Source organism: Streptopelia decaocto (genome assembly GCF_964273445.1).
Source record: "Streptopelia decaocto genome assembly, chromosome: 4".
NCBI lineage: Eukaryota > Metazoa > Chordata > Aves > Columbiformes > Columbidae > Streptopelia > Streptopelia decaocto.
In genome coordinates this window covers 63,562,116-63,580,628 of record NC_138658.1, presented here as the reverse complement: position 1 = coordinate 63,580,628, position 18,513 = coordinate 63,562,116, and positions in this window count along the sequence as shown.

The window sequence follows — 18,513 nt, the reverse complement described above, 5'->3', positions numbered from 1 at the left end:
TCTGTATTTCAATTTTGTGTGTTTTCTAGCAAATTGTATTAAATCATAGTACACTTTAGCCACTTAAAATCTTAGTATCTGATCTAAGGTAAACATTTGTTGTTCCTCTGCCATCCTTTTTGTCTTAGTGTTATTGACCTCCAAGATCTCTTTCAAAAACAGTAATAGCTAATCTAAAGACCATCATTTTGGAGCTCATGTCTACTAGTTTTCCTATACCACCATCTTTTGAAAGTGTTAATTTTTGAGCTCTTTAATTTCCCATAAAGAAATAAAGCAGAACTATTTAATGATAGATGCCATCAGAAGCATTAAGATTTGCTAAAGTTTAGTGGTTTACATGTGATCAGATCACTGCTGGAGGGGCTACTGTGTTATCTAGTTGTGTTCTCTCGATTAAGATGTGTCACCCGTGATCCACTGTGGACATTCCCTACTCAAACTGCTGTAGTACATAAGTCACAGGCTTGTGGTGAGATCATAAGCATATGAACTACAACTATCAACTTCTAGGCAGTTACATCTGACAGGGGCTGTGTTTAAACTAGCAGTTTGATGGGGAAAAAATATTGAAGTTTTGAAGTTTGTTTCCCTGTTGTGTCTATTTACTACACATCGATTTGGGGAAGAGAAAGGTTTCAGTACACAGAAGGCAGCCTCCTTCCAGAGGTCAAAGCTCTGTTCCAGGTGTGAACAGATGTGCTCCAGCAACTTCCGGGGATCTGCAGTACTCTTTGGTTCCTTAGACAGCCTCAAAAAAAAAAAAAAAGTGCAATGGGAACATTTGGTGTGTGGGGAACCTGAGCAAATTCAGTCCATAGTAAAACTCTTCAGCCACATATGGTGTGGATGTGAGGTCCTGAGTATCAGCTGCTTTGATCTATTGTCCTCTCTGCATCAAATTATGTGCTTATACTGTCATAGCCACACGGAAATCTCAATAACAAATGAAAACCAAAGACCATGTTTCAGTTTGGTGCAACAATACAAAGCAAAAGACTTCTTTGCTTTATAGGTTCTTACAGTGCCCCCACTGTTATCATGTGAGAGCAGACTCCAGAAGTGCATTCAGCACTGACGAATTTCACTCATGTCTTATTCATTCTCTCTGTCATTTTTTCCTTAGGCAAGAAACTGTATATGCAGTGTTTTGTTTTGACTTCTATTTTAGTTAGTTAATTTATTTCATTTAATTGCCTGTTCCACTTTGTGTTTGTATTAGAGTGAGCAAGTCAAAAAAGCTGTATTTTATGTTTTGGAAAAGAAGGAACAAACTTTTGATGGACTTTAGCTCCTGGGGGAATTTTTGTCACTTTTTTCCTAATCAGAAGATAATGTTTTAACAATTAAAAGCAGGTATTTAAAAAATTTCCATTATGTGGAAACCTGAATGTATTTTGACTTCTATTCCTATCTGGGACAAAACCAAAAAAAAAAAGGTAAAAATATTGGAATGTATGATAGGGTTGAAATTCCATTTTGCATCCATCTTTAGCAACCAGGAAACATTTTTTATGTAATTCACTTGCTCTTTTCTGCTCAGCACTAATATTCCTTAAGTCCTTTGCCTTAAGCTTAGAAAGCTAGAGATAATGAGGAAAACTAGCAAAAACAAAGTGAAAAATAGGTCATTTTCTTAAAGTTGAGATTCAGAATATTGGTGAGGAAAAGGGCAGGCAGCAGTTCACCCACAATAACCACTTATTTATTTATTTTTTTTTAATGAATATACAACTTTGCTACGAAAAATAGGGAACCTAATTTCTTTCTTTCTTTGTCATACAGACACACAATTAAAATGAAACTTTAAATTCAAACAATACAGAAAAATAAAAGCAACTAGAAACTGCAAGAGACTAATAATGTAAAGCAAAAAAGCCTCTGAAAACCAGAGTTTTTCTAATGCTTTGTTGCATGTAAGGAATACCAATATGATGAAGTTGATTGCAAGCATCCTGGGTCTCAAATGTCTGATTATATAAAACTATGTGGTTCCTCTAAAATTGGTGTTCCCAGCTGAAGAATGTGATTGCTCTAAAATTGATGTCCTTAGCTGTTCTTCTAATTAAAAAAAAAAAGGTACAATTCAGCTGGAATCCAACAATCTTTACATTAGTATTTAGCTGTCCATAAAAACTACTGCTTTCCTTAATGAACCTGCTGCTACCATTGTTTACTACCTTGAATTTAAGGGGGGGAAAAAACCCCAATCACAGAACAAGTCTCATGTTGCTGTTTTTCCCATCTCTATAGTCCCATTATCATCTCTAATTACACATAATTAATCAGTGCCAGACTCTGAAAAAAAGCTTATTCAATGGAACAAGATGAAATAGATGATACTTCCATGGTCAAACAATAACACAGATCTAATATAACTCCTCAGAATAAAGTTTACATTTAATTTGACCAAATGTCACACTTTAGAATGCGAAGACCATCAAAATATTTCTTAACGAGGGTGATTAATCAGTTATCCAGATATTCATGCTTGATTTAGAATAACTAAATATGGGACAGAAAAACTGTAAAAGAGGAATATCTGCTAAATGCAAGGTCTTTTGAGAGCATGTTTAACATGCACGATGACTGAACTACTTGCACTTCTCTATGGGTAGGTGTCTATCACAGGTTTCACAGCTTTGCTTTTTATAAATATCAGTCAAGTTCATCTCACAGTTCCTCACAGGTAGCAGATGTCAACAGTCACGTATGGTAAATGCTAAGTAACACAAGAAGAACAGGATGGGATGTGGGATTTATTTCCCCCTCTCCCCTCAGTATCTTTTTTAATCAGCAAATGTTGACTGCTGTGAGTCAAAAGTGCTTGCAGGACAGCATCTATCATGAGAAGTTCCTGTTTCATTTTTTCATTTCACATTTCAAAATTGCTGACATGTTCCACTTTGGCTCATTATTGCCAAGATGTTGCAATTACAAGCGGGTCCCAAAGGGGCAGGGGAGCCAGGAGCCACAGGTGACAGCTGGGTGGCCAGACAGTGTCCTCACCAGCACAGGTGCTGTCCCACCATGCTCAGATAGGGAGATCCAGTGATGGAAACCCGGGTCAGCCAGCAGGACAGGGATCTCCAGGCACCAGTGACAGGTGAAGACCAAGGACAAGAAGGGTTGTAAAGATGGGGTCAAGATCAGGGTGATATCGGTGCAACACCAGGCACCACAGCACTTACCTACAGCAACATGCAGCCCACATGAGGATGGAGCCAGGCTCTTCTCGGTGACAACCAATGATAGGACAATGGGTACAAACTGGAACAAAAAAGGCTCCACTTAAATTTGAGAAGAAACTTCTTCTCAGTAAGGGTGACAGACACTGGAACAGGCTGCCCAAGGAGGTTGTGGAGTCTCCTACTCTGGAGACATTCAAAACCTGCCTGGACACCTTCCTGTGTAACCTCATCCAGGTGTTCCTGCTCTGGCAGGGGGATTAGACTAGATGATCTTTCAAGGTCCTTTCCAATCCCTAACATTCTGTGGTTCTGTGAGACCAGGAGGAGCCCTCTCACCACCCGTTCACAGCAGCCTGGTCCAAGGTCACACAGCTGTGACACATCAGAGCTGACCTCCAGCACAGGCAGCTGAAGCCCTTGGTGGGGAGACATTTTGCAAAAGAGGATTACAGACAATGATGGTTTCAGGCTGATCAGGGCAATTAGAACCTGGTGGTGTTCTCAAGGCGGCCAAGAAATGAAAGAAAATGCTTCAATCTTTGTCCAAAATGACTATTCTTTTGAAATACAATTAAACATGTAGTTGAAAAAATGTAAACCCATGATTAGAGATGAAGAAGTAAAGAAGAAATTTTGTTTGATATTCTTGGCTGAATGTTATGCTTTAAATTTTTAACTAACTTTTTCAAGGTTTTAAATTTTCTTTCATATTCAAGATGGGTACCTTTTTAATTTTTTTTGTATAAGATCTCAATTTGAACAATAAAATTATTATCTGTGAAACTGTAGAGCTAATGTGACATAAAATATTCCAGATAGAGCACTGTGTGCACTGGTGTCCTGGCTTACCCTGACTTCTGCCCAGTCCGCCTGGAGGTTTGAATGAATTCTTACAGACAAGTGATTCTTCTCAGAAAATCTCTGACTCAAATCACCACATGCTGAAATACATTTCAAAAGTTTGCATCCACGTATAACTGATATTCACCATTTTGCTGCCTCTTTACCAATCTCTTAATAAACCTATGGGTATTTTTATCTCATCAGGGTAATTACATAGAAAATTCTGGATATAATTTTTTTTCTTTTGATAGATTTTTTTTTTTCTAACAGTTCATGTGAACTTATTATATCAGTGGATTTCTATAAAACTTTCCAAATACAGGTAGTTTTACTGTGACTCACAAACTGGAATGCTGACTCAGGCATTAGTTAACTTAGTTGCCACATTTATAATTGTAGAGCGGGTAACATATTTATGCACTGTATTCTCATCCACAATTCCTTTGTGGTTGTAATAACTGTGCAGAGCAATGTTCTTTCTCTTAAAACAAGATTTTTAAGAGCAGTTTCAAAGCCCCTATACACAAGACTGCAATACAATAAAATTAACAACCAAAAGCTAAATAGGTATTTGGAAGCTGTAGTGTGTGTTTATATATATCTACTTATTTCTGACCTTTTCAGGGTAAACCAAAAAATTTTCATCAAATGAGAAACATGAAAACTGTTCTGTATTTTGCTTTTATTACCACAAAGAGACTACTAAATATGAGCACAATTCAGTTCTAATAAGTGGGCTGACTATGTATTTGCAACATAAAAGGTTTACTTCTGTGGTTTTAACACTTTTGAATGTTGTTTTTGTTTTGTTTTGTTTTGTATATGTAAATAGGTATAGATTTACTGCTTGGATGACATTTTGCTTAAATCTAAAAATTGGCAGGCTATTTACCAGTTCATCTACAATAAAGTACTATTTCTGTTAAAATTTAAGTTCACTTAATTTTTATGTTCCCTTTTTGGTAATATCTGTATAGGACTAAACTTAAAGAAAAAAGCTAAAGTAAATCACCACATTAAAAAATGTCTTTTTTGTGCCATGCAGATTCACGTTTCATGAACCCTTACATTTTCAAACTAGTCAAAATTCAACAAACAATGTAATTGCTCCAGTGTTTATGTTTTCAATCCATGCATTTGAAGTAAATTTATTTTTCCGGTGGCTATCAATTTTTTGCTCAAGGTAGTATCTTTTAAGGAATTAATAGACATGCAAAATATATTTCAGTTTGTCTCAGAATTTATGCTATAGTCATGAATGCAACTTCCTTTTGGGAATGGATGGGAATTGTTTTCCAAGTAACTGGCATTCTTCAAGTGAGCATAAGCATACATTTCTCTTTGGGAATAATATACTTCAGCATAATATAATTCAAAAAGTGAGATACTCTGTTGCCATTGAACCAAAGTTCCCCATCTTAGCCTGTAGTATACTATCATTTTAATAATATTACCAAAAAATACTAATAAACAGGAGAAATATGGAATAGTAGTATCCATTTCAAATATTGTTAATGGACTTCAATAAAGTAAAAAGAGGATTGTTTCTTTTTTTATTCTGTATTCTTTCTAGTATTCTTTCTATAATTCATATAAAAGGGAACAGCAAGTTTCTACAGAGCAGTAGGTGTAAATGGCTTTTGCTGAAGTGCTGTGTGGTGCATCTGATTGCTAAGAACTGGATAAGCCAGAACAGAGACTACAGAAGCACAAATCTTTGTTTCACTGAACTGGCCTTCCACTTCAAGTGCTATCTCTCCTGGGTTGTAGTGGAGAAGGTCTACCCATGTCCTGAGCACAGTACTGCAGCAGCATCTGTTCCTAACAGGGGAACTTATTTACTACCTTCAGGCCTTAAGCCTGCATGGGAGGTTTTTCTAGTGTTCCAGGAATGTTATGTCCACCCAATGCAAAACTGGGTGAGAAAGGCAAAAACAGTCACTACAAGAAGCAAGCTGCTGCAGGTTTTCTAAATATCATGAAGCAAAACAAGTAGCTGAAGTCCAAACAGACAAGCTTATCTGGGTCTTAATAATACAACTATTATATGTTGCAAGGACAACTATATATAGTGGCAAGGACTGCATCCCTTTTCTGTCACTACTGAAGGCAAATAGATTTCACAGAATCACAGAATGTTAGGGATTGGAAGGGACCTTGAAAGATCATCTAGTCCAATCCCAATTTAGCACTCTTCCTGAGGGAATATTGTGTTAAATTTGGGATTAGTGTGAAGGGAAGTCTAGCTGACAAACTGTTCGCATATACTTTCTTACAACTTAGATGCTTACAGCTTCTCCATTAGCTGACAATGAAACAGATCTCAGTAAATAGCATCTTTCCCTGTGCAGCTGGAGAGGAGGAGAAGGAATAAAGGAGCAGCAATGAAGGTTTTCCAGCTTCTTCATGCCATGTATTGACTCACCAACCAGACAGATGTTCTCCATCTACTGGATGAACTGTGGAGTGCGGAGGGTATTTCTCCTTGCAACACTTGTGTCTCTTCAAGAGTCTTACTACATTCAAAGAAAATTTACCCTTCTCTCAGACACCTCTTACGAGACTTGAAAACCCTGCCTCCACAGCTCCCACAGACCTTCGCTGTTTTATACTGTTGTCTGCTATACTCTGTCCCCACTGTGTGAAAAGAAATGTGGCTTCAAAACCCTCGCTCTCTTCAGTGTCCCCAGATCACAGAGTCCTAATGGAAGCAGGCTGAAACAATGTTATATTGCTGTAGTTTGAAAACTTTAAAAATAGATTATTATGGCGAGGCAAAAATGCTGGGCAGTTGATAACCTACACACTAAGTTACAGCCTAGCATGAATCAAAATTATAGTTATGGAGTCTTGGAAAATGGCAATTGTAATGAAAATGTCTACTGACCCTTGACTAATAGTGTCAGCAACCCAACAGTGCTTAATTATTAAAATCAACACATGTCCTGCATCAACAGTCCAGTGCTTTGAACTGCACAGTTCTGGTGAAGAGGAGGAAACAATAAATTGTAGTAGAAAACCTCCCTCCTTTATTCACTGTTTTCTGCTCTTTCTTTTTGCTGATTCCCTTTCACAGCAGAGATAGAAAGGTCAGAATGACCATGTTTTCCACTAGTTTATTAAGAATCAGTGTTTCCCCAACAAACAAAATGTAAACTGCAACCACTAGAAACAACGAGAATGTATTTGTGCAGGCTCAACCTTAGAAAAGGAGGGTGTGTTGTGGTGCAATGTGTTGAGCTCCACAATAATAAGAGTCATAGGATCATAGCAAAATTCAGGTTGGTAGGGACAGCAGAAGGCTGTCAATACAGTCCAGCTTCCAAAGACATAAATTGAATCTTTTTAGTCTGGTGTTTAAGTTCTTCAGAAGTTGTCTTTATTTCCAGTGCTGGTAGGAAAAAAGCTTGTCCTGTAATAGACCTGGCAGATGTCAATTAGCTTCAGAAACCACTGCTTGTGGTCTACAGACTCCAGGCTCATTCTTCTGCCAGAATGACAGCTCCCCATTTTCCTCTCTCACTTTTGTTTGAATGCTCTTTTCCCCACAACCCTTTTATTTAAATAGCAATGGTAGCAGAATCTTACTACAAAATTATTATGATGAGAGCACTGGCAGGTCTGAGAAAATGATGTCACTATTCCTGAGCAGTTAACTAAAATGTTTACAAAACAATCCATAAATGCTCAGTTATCTGCTCTAAGAGATAGACTATGCTAAGCAGGATGTGTAGACCTCTTTGTACACTTAACATGAACTGCTTAAAAGAGAACCTCATGTTTTATTTTCAATATGGGACATTTAAGCATATAAAAAATATATGTGCTGAGTAAAATAACATATGTGGTCATAAACATCTTCATATTTTATTGATATGGCCTTTTCATTCCTGGTGACTTATACACATGTGTTTATAAATAAATACTTATTCATATAGAATCATAGAACCATAGAATCATTTCAGTTGGAAGAGACCCTCAGGATCACTGAGTCCAACCGTAACTTAACTCCAGAACTAAACCATGTCCCTAAGAACCTCATCTAAATGCCTTTTAAACCTCTCCAGGGATGGTGACTCCACCACTACCCCAGGCAGCCTGTTCCAATGCCTTACAACCCTTTCAGTGAATAATTTTTTCCTAATATCCAATCTAAACCTCCCTTGGCGCAACTTGAGGCCATTTCCTCTTGTCCTGTCACTTGTTACTTGGGAGAAGAGACCAACACCCCCTATGCTACAAACTCCTTTCAGGTAGTTGCAGACAGGGATAAGGTCTCCCTTCAGCCTCCTTTTCTCCAGGCCAAACAGCCCCAGTTCCCTCAGCTACTCCTCATAAGACTCATGTTTGTATGTGTGTGCACACCTGAATATTCATGATGCCAGAACTCTGAGAGTGTTGGAAAATGTTGAGATGGATGTTAGGAATGTTCTAAAGCAGAACAAAAAGTCTCATCTGACAACATTGCTAACCTAGTAGTAGAACACCAGAAAGGGTTGGCCCTATCAGTGTGAAGCTGTGCTCAGCCTGGTTAGCTTTCTCCTAGCTTCTCCTTCAAGCATTTACTGAGACCGATGTGAAAGTGCTGAACCAGTGTGAGAGTAACAGAGCTGTGGGTGGGTGTTAAAGCCAGTGCCTATCCAAGAAGCACCAAAGCACTTGCACTTCGGCAGCTGTGGGCACAGTCTTCTGTCTTGAACAAGGATGATGCTGGGTCTGGGGTCTGGCACCCTCCAGAGCATTTAAGAGCAGACTGCCAAGCACTGGTTCTGGACTATAGGTATTCCCACTTCTGATCACTTCTCTTTTAGGTTCCAGTCTTCAAAAACGGTGACACAAGTTTAACTTAAATATTTCAATTATCCCAATGAGGCTGGTGAAAAATCAAACTAAAGTAAAATTCCTGCAGGTTTGAGGTATACACAGCAAATGAAATGCCAGCTTCCTTCACCCCTTATTCTGTGATGTATGGCTTCCTCATCACAGTAATTAAAGGATGAGACCTGTGTGTTCGCTAGCCCTCCCAAAGTATGTTTTGCTTTGATGGAAACCAGGCAGGGGTTCACCCAGATCACCCAGTAGCATCCTGGTCTTTGTGACCAGAGAATCTCATTGCAGAGATTCTCAATTCTGCAGAGAATGGTTGTCTTGCAGTACAACTTTAACTCTTGAAACACAAATTCAATAATGTGACTTTCTGGAGTTACAAAAGTCTTCTTAGAAAGGTGGACTTCAAAGCCATCTAGAAGCTTCTAAAAATATCACCATGGATTTAGGAAAATGCTAGTAAAAGATTCTGTACCTTCATGCTTCTCTTGTAAAGTAGAACATTCAAAACACCCTTGCAATTTTGTCAGCAATTTTTAAATATTTTTCTGCATTTAGAATCTTGAGAATTAATCTGAATAAGTAAAAGATCAATGTGAAACATAATAAAAGTCAATTTTTTGATATAAGGAAAACATATTCATCTATTATGTAATGAGAACGTGTAATCTTTGTTGGCAAAGAAAATCAGAAGTATTTTTATACCATAGCAAGTCTGAAACAATATATTCTGAGAAATACTGCAACTATTATAAAACTGGAGATAAATTATCACTACAAAGATTTTTTTTTTACTCTGCTTCTAAGGGCATTACACAATGGTAATGTCCTGAGGTCTCGTTTAGCTCTGTCTTTACCCTTCAAAGCACAGCACAGATATCCAGTAGTGGGCTTTTTGGTGAGGAGACACTCTAACAGTGATTTCCCTTTAATAAAAGTTTTGGCTTCTATTTTTAAACTTGTGCTCCATCTGATACCATAATCTACATTCCCTATCCACGGAAATAAACAAGTATTGCAATGAATATATCTATCAAAGTCTATTTATTCCAGTGTTAGAGTTTCTTCTTATTGAAAGGTTATGTGATATTATCTAGAGCAATATATAAAAATGAAAGGAAATAACTTTATCTTGCTTTAGCATTCATTTTAATATGTTATTGATAACCTGTCTGTAATAGCAACATAGTAGAGAGTAAGTAGCTCCCCTTTTGTTTTAGGACAAGTATTAAAAGACTCAAAGCATAAGGCACTAAATTTACCAGTTTTGTAATTCCTCTGAATTCAGTGGTTTACTCCACTGATGAATTTGGTCAATTTGGAAAGCTTTGCTATTTGTTACCGTAAAGCTGAATCTCCTTTTTTAAACATTCTTCTACAGTTGACATGCATGCTAAGTAATACAGCTGCAGCCATCTGTAAAAGCTTGGAATTAATTTTCCTCTTTATTGCTGCAGCTTATTTCATTCTGCCTTTCCTTTTATATTTATAACACAGAAAAAATCCTCATTCCCTGAGAAAGCATTGCAGTTAGTTTCCTTCCTTTTTATATTACTTGTCAGTAAAGTAATCGATACAACTGTTATCAGTACACCCACTAACTACTGTATGAACATTGTCAGAAAAAAATACTGAAATAGTAAATGAAGATATAAAATTAATCTTTTCTGGTTTGTTGATGAAAATATAAGCATAGAAAATAAAAATGAAAGAGGCAGAACATTACAGATGAGCATGTGGACTAAAGAGATGAATAAGAAAAACAAACTAATGAAACGAAAGTTACTATATAATATGAGCAGAAATCTTTGTTAAAAAAAAATGCATCCTTTTTGTTAGCCTACTATGTTTTAAAATACATCTATGACTACTGGGAAAAATGAATATTTTCAAGGGAAAAAGCCACAGATGGGGAACAGTTACATTAAAGAAAGTCGTGAAAAATAAGAGGAAAATGTAAGGTGGTGGTGGTGGTGGTGTTTGTTGTTTTGTTTTTTGTTTGTTGTTTTGTTGTTGTTGCTGTTATTTTTAATCCTGGTTTAGGAATAAAAAGTCTATGCTGAAAATAGTGTTTCTCCCAGGCTCCAAAATAAGAATATGCCTAGAACAAGGAAGTGGGGCTAGGTTTAGAGTTAAAAGCTGCTTTTTTTTCTGAATCAAGCATTTTGTCTTCATTGTACTTGTATTAGTGTGGTGACTGAGTGAAGAGACCATCTGTGTATCAAGTTGTGTTTTGGAGATCACATTCACTGCACCTAATTCCATTGAGAGGTCTTCCCTACATGCACATATATGTATCAGTTCATATATGTGTGTATTGTCTAATATCCATTTAACAGGGAGATGACTGTCAGTCACCTGTATTCTCCTTCTGCTCCAACACTCTGGCACCTTCTACTCTGCAGAAGTCAAAGAGGAGCAATAAGAATATTTGAGACTGTGCTTGATGATGATTGCTGTTTATCTTAGCTGTTTGTACTCCTCTAGTTTTCATAATATCCTTTACTGTACTTTGCTACAACAGCCTTATAAGGTACAGAGTGTGGCTGTGTTTTTAGGCTCTTTGGTTACCATGTTGGCATCACTCAATCCCATTATTTGAGTGAATAATTTTTGCTTGTCATTACGTAGGGAGAGTCAGTGTGGGATTACCCCCTAAACTAGCATAATGATATCTAAAATTTGAGTGTTGCGGTGATGTTTATGAATAAGTCCTAAATGAACTCAGGTATGAGGTAATTAAAAAAGCAGGGAATTGAGTGAACTCTTCATTCTGTGCCTCTGCCTCGTCTCCATTTCTACAGACATATCCCTGCAGCCTCGGGCAGGCTGCTCAGTGGTATGCAATGCAGGCACTGCCCTCTCCATTGCTGCCCATGCTCCATTAAGCAAGCATTACCCTTTCTGTGCCCAGACCGGAAAGAAGGTATTTTCTGTGACATGACACATTTCCTTATCAGATTTAAACTTCATAATAGTTTAGTATTAAATATTTAAATTTGGATCTACTGGAAGAAAGGAGTGTTTCCTTGGGGTAGAGGTTCAAAACGGTGTCTAAATTACGCTTCCTTTCTGTGTTATGTGGAGAAGCATTATTCTCATTTCATTCTTTACCTAATGTTTTTTACAAAAGCAAGAGTGAGTGAATTACTGGTGACTACATTTTCCAGAGCAAATACATCTGCTGCTTGATGCAGCATTGTAAATAATGAATCTATCGAACATGTTTATACCATGCCCTTCAAAGGAGAATGAAAATCATCTCTAGATTTTAATGCTGAAATATCTCAGAGTGCTTCCAGTGAAACAGAAGGCATTTTTTTTTAATTTAGTATAACCCCTTTGCAAGTGAAATCTATCCAAGTGCTAAGAAATCTGAAATTAAACATTTCTTCATTAAAATTATCATTGTTGTATAAATCACTACGTGTGTTGTATTGGTGGTGCTGTGGTAGGAATGTTTGAGGAAGGAGGGGAAAAGGCCACAAGTGAAATCCATAAATTGGACTAAGACAAAAGCAAACCAGCCTACTGAACAGGCCTACATAATCCAGTGCTCCCACTGTTGTTCTCATTTAATGAAAACCTGTCCAATTCAGTGTGCAACCCATGGATAGTGCTTGGCACAGGTGAGGAGCTGGGGTTTAAGCTTCAAGACAAAGGAAACCAGAGGTTGCTTACCAGACACTTCTCCCCCAAGAATATATGTCAGCCCATTCTTCAGCTTTGTGCTAGGCTTTTCTGTGCTGGTTGTTGCCTTTAGCAGTGCCTTCCACTGTTTTAGGTATCACAAAACCAAAAGACATTTATTTCTCTCATTATCTAACTGAAATAAAAAGTGGCACTTGTATCTCTCAGTTCAAGCTGATAATTACCCCCTCTCTCCATTTCTGCTTGTCCCATGTGGGTAAGCAACCCCATCATCTTTTTGCTGCCCTGCCCTTCTGCTCTTCTCATGCCCATCACATCTTTCTCAAATTGTCTAACTGTTTAACATAATCAAGTAAAATTCAGAGCAGTTGTCTGCAGAGATATTTAGCCTGAGGCTGCTGCGTTTGTTCCAGATCTGGAGCAGGGCTTGTAAGCCCGCAAGCATGTTTGTTTCCTACCAGCTGTATCAGTTGGTCTAATAAAGATTATTGCAGTTCCCTACAAATATAGCTTCATTTATATTCTTAGGCAGTCCTGGCAACGGCACAGCCACTTGTCAATAAATATATACATAAATATGTGGAAAATTTGATAATTCACACAAACACTTGTATCTGTATCTGAAACTAACATTTTCAACTATGGATCAAGCCAAAAAAAAATCATGATTTTGGAGTTCAAATTATTTTGTTCATTTTCTGATTGAATACAATTTATTCAAAATATTGTTTTAATTTACTTTTTGTTATTTTTACTCCTTCAAGATAAAATTAGCTAAACTCTCCAAAAAGCTTAACTACTTTGAAGTAAAAAGTATCAGTGTTTAATAATGAAATATGTCAGGCCTTCCTAAGTGTTTTGTGCCTGAAACTAGCTGCTGAATGTTATCCAAATTAGCTTATTTGAACTTTGGCTTTTCAAAGAAACAAAACCCAGTTTCAATCTAACAAGGAGTTTTGGCATCCTCACTGATGCTAAGACAAAAGTTAGAACTTCTGCTGATGTGTGTATAAAAGATGTTAGAAAAAGATAGGGAGATTGCAAAAACTTATCAAAACAATATCTAGTTTGTAAGATGAGATTTTCCTACTTCAATACCCACCAGCTGAGCTTGAATTAAAGCTTATTTTAAGGAAATGAAACCTTGTTTTCCATTTTGTCAACACTGAGGGTGATTTTCTGCCATTGGTTTATAGCTGGAATTTGTCCTCAGGTTTTGTGATTTCATTCTAAAATAAGCAATTGTCAAATAAGTTAGTAGTAGCTTTATTTCCATGTGCTAGAAAAAGCTATATTCTTGAGTTCCCAGTATGAAACATTAGCTATCAATATTGCCATCTGCATTAATAAAAATTACATGTATGACCACAGCAAAAGAAGCATGGAGTTGGAAAAAAAGGTGTTCCTGCTCCAGCAGGGGGATTGGACTAGATGATCTTTCAAGGTCCCTTCCAATGCCTAACATTCTGTGATTCTGTGATCCTGTGAATTGCTGAGATCAGGGAAGTCTGTCATTAGACTGAGGTTGTAGCAATGAGGATTTATCAGTGAAGACCAGTAATGTTGGCAATGATTTTTTCAAGGAAAGGACTCTTTTTTGAGCAAGATTGTAGGCAAAGTCTCAATTAAAAATCTTTGTTCTAATTAAATAGCAGACATGAATGAGAGGTAGTTCCCAAGATATACAAGATATATTCAGGAAGTTCTATCACTGTTCATTCATGCTTGTTTTTCTGACCAAGCAAGCTTGTAATACTTATGTATCCCTCAATTATTACACATAGTTTACTGCTGTGGGCTTGGTAATAGGTGGTTTTTAACAGCTTAGAACTCTTTGGAAGTTAGAACAAAATATGATTCATACTGTCCTTTGATCCTTTTTCTCCTTTAGTGTCTGAGAAGCCATGAACAAACCAGTGACTGGTTACCTGCCACTCAAAAGAAAGCAAGTAAGAATAGCATATGTGTTCAAATATTTATATTACATTATGTTCTGTCAGTTTTTGGGACAGCCCACAAAGTCAGGGATGCGTGTGCGGCTGTTTAAAGTTACGTACAATTTATGGCAATAGGGCATGTGAAGTACTCTATGCTGAACACCACAATACACATTTAATAATTAGAAGAGTCCTTGAGTGAAGATATTCTGATTTCAAAATGCACTAATGACATATGAAAGACAGCCGAGTAAAGTGTTTGGCTTTTGACACTAGAGTCATGACAACAAGCTTACCTGCCCACATCAAACCCTCAGCCCACACTACACTTCATCCTGACCCATGGTAGGTGGGAATGAGCAAGCAAAGATCAGAAGGTTAGACCTTCCTAAAGTGGCTTCTTTACCAAATGCCATGCCTCATACTGCATCTTAATGCACAGCTGGGAGCATGGGTGCAGAACTGGCAGCTCACACCCCAAAGTTACTTCTTAGTATCTTCCCCACAGTAAATAGTTAGTTGGTTTTGGCTGTGAATACAGAACTGAGAGCCGAAGGACCTAGTTGTCTAACTACAGTCTTTTTAGTCTGGTTTTGCATGAATAGAATAGAATAGAATAGAATAGAATAGAATAGAATAGAATAGAATAGAATAGAATAGAATAGAATAGAATAGAATAGAATAGAATAGAATAGAATAGAATAGAATAGAATAGAATATTTCCATTGGAAGATATCTACAACAATCATCCAGTCCAACTGCCTGACTGCCTCATGGCTGAGCAAAATTTACAGCACGTTATTAATGGCATTGCCCAAATGCCTCCTAAACACTGACAGGCTTGAGACATCGAACACCTCTCTAGGAAGCCTGTTCCAATGTCTGACCACCCTCTTGGTAAAGAAAGGCTTCCTAATGTTCAGTCTAACCTTCTCCTCAGGCAGCTTTGAACCATTCCCACATGTCCTATCACTGGGTGCCAGGAAGAAGAGCTCAGCACCTCCCTCTCCACGCCCCCTTCTCAGAAAGCTGTAGAGAGCAATGAGGTTGCCCCTCAGAATATTTCTGTCCAAACTACACAAGCCTGAAGTCCTCAACTGCTCCTCACAGAACATTCCTTCCAGCCCTGCCATCAGCTTTGCTGCCCTCCTCTGGACACAAGCTCCTGAACATACTTAAATAGTGGGGCCCAGAACTGCACAGTGCTCAAGGTGAGGCCACACAACACTGAATACAGTGGGACAATCACCCCTTTTGACCAGCTGCTCATGCTGTGATGCACCCCAGGATGCGGCTTTCCCCCTTGGCTGCCACAGCACACACTGCTAGCTCGTGTTGAGCTGCTGGCCACCAACACTCCAGAGCCCTTTCTGCAGGGCTGCTCTCTAGCCACTCCTCTCCCAGTTTATACTTGTGCTTGGTGTTACCCCATCCCAGGTGCAAACCCCTGCATTTGTTCTTGCTAAATTTCATGCCATTATGCAATTAATTGATTGCTTTCTTTTGATGCATTGGTGCATTGCTTTGTTTTGATGCAAAGCACCTCAGTAACATAAAGGGTAATGTTTAGGCAGAATATTTGTGGTTGATTTGCAGATCACTCACCTAGCTGCAAGTGTCACATACTGCATATTGCACATTTGAACTGACAGCCTTGACCAGTAGTGCATAAAATGCCCAGAGAGGCCAGCCAGAACAAAGTGGGAGACCTCTGCAAACAATATCTGCCAAGTCTAATGCCAAATGAACACATAATGATGTGGCCCAATATGGGCTCAAAATAGACATGCCATCTGACACTGTGTCTACAGTTGCACAGTGAGCCTCAGGGCTGCAGCACGTATAAGTCTAAATCGCTGCAGAAACTGTTAACCAGACCTCCAGCCAGACTGTGACTGACACTGTTGATTCAGCTGAGAGTTGTGAGTGTGCTATAAGAGACACTGTTCTTTCTCCTTTGGTTGGCATTTTTTTTCATGGGATTGCTGTTACAGGGTGAATACCTAGATGTCATTTTGAAAGGATCTAAAATGACAAATTAAAAAGTGGAATGAAGTCTGATGACCTGACATTAATTTCTCTAAACACTTGAATGAGCAGATCGTAGTGCAGGGTAAGAAAAATTCCCAGGAAATATCATTCACAGTTTTCTCTGTTGTGTCTTATGCATTTAGACCTTTATGCAAAAGTAAAGAAAATGTTAAATTAAATTGAAAATGCTGTCCTTCCTCTTGAGAAAACAAAGTTAAATACAATTATCCTAATCTTTCAAAGCCAAGAGTGTACATCGAACACATTAAAGGTGATTGTTTTCTATTACTGAAAAGGTCAGGCTTAGCTTCAAAAAGCATCAGCTGCCTTTCTCTTTCATTAATATAAAATATCTTTGTTACCTTTAAAAATGTAAGATCAAATTCTCAGTCTCCTAAACCTCATCTGGGTTTTGTGTAAGTGCCTGTGCCCCAGACATACTTTCAACAAGGTCATACTGGATTGATATGGAAAGCAAGAGATACTCTTTCCAGCCACATGAACAGAAATGGGTTTTGGAAGAGAATAATTCAAAATGTCACTGCCTTGCTGTTTATTTTGGGGGTTTTGTTTACTTCATAGAACCACAGAATGTTAGGGATTGGGAGGGACCTCAAAAGATCATCTAGTCCAATCCTGCTGCCAGAGCAGGTGGAGTTTTGTTTGTTTGGTTGGTTTTGGGTTTTGTTTGCTGTTTGTGTGTGTGTGTGTTTGTTTGTTTTCAGTCTGTCATGGTATGTTCTAAAGGAACTAGTGTTTAGAGAAAATAAAGTATTTCCTTTTTGCTACACGTGCGGCTTCATGCTGCCATGTTAGACTGACCAATTATTAGCTGGATCTCTTGAACTTCCTGCAAATCAAGACATAAAAGTACACAGCAGTGCACCTAGTTCTTTGAAAACCTAAGGATGAAGATGTTTCCACTGTGGGCATTGTCCTTTCTGGAATATTATGGAGCAAAGGGGCATCAAGCTGCCATCTGGAAATACTTAATCCATGCTTCCCTGAAGTCTGTAGCCCTGTCCTGATCCCCTAGCTGCTGACAAATCATTCAGGTGTGATCAAGGCTATTGGCAGGCTCAGCTTGCTGTGCAGGGTCTCCACATGTAGCTGGCTGTGCCTTGAAACTTCTGACATAGTATCAAAGGCAAAGGATTGCACAGCCTGTGAAGTATGGCATGGGGGCAACTTTGCTTTATAATGTAGATCACTGTGTGATGTGAACTCCATGGTCCAAATCATTGAAATTGGTCATGGAAGAGGAAGTGGAAATATGTACTGTAAGGGCCAGTTGCTCCTCAAATGTCCCCTCTCATGGTACTCTCAAGACTGGGAACTGTCCAGTATAGGACATTCACTGAGTTCCACTTTCTCCTGCAAGGAATGTTGTTTCTTCCACAAGAAGCAAGAAATATCACATTGCAGTTTCATTGCACTGCCTTTTCAGTTGGCCCCACCACCCTAGAAATGAGGTTTTTAGTTTTCCAGAATTTTGTGCTTCTACTTTGTAACAAATGCAACAGAGCTGCGGCACATAATTCTGGGTGGAAGCATGCACATAGGTGTCAGTAGCTGTAAAAGGTATAAATATTAGGTTAGTCTTCTTCTAAATGAAAAATGCCAATATACTGATTCAGAATTGCTTGTTGTGAAATCATCATTAAAAGTAGCTAAAATAGTAAAAATTTAATGTCAGTGGGTTTTTTTATTTTAAAATAATTTGTGTTTTCATAAATTTTTGTTGGTTTTAATACTTTATGATATTACGTTTCTTTCTGATTCTGGACAAAATACAATATATTTCACTTTAAGAAAAATGGGAGGGGACAAAACAACATTTCCTGCTCTCCTGTAGTTTTGATGGTCTTCTGGCGTGACATTTTATTCATCTCTGCATATGTACAGCTACCACAGACGTGCCTGAATTCAAATGTATGGAATTACAAAGGTATAAAACTGAATCATTCTAGTGATTAATTAAACCCACTGACTACAATGAAAGCCAAATCTAGGACTGTGGAAAGGACTTCTGT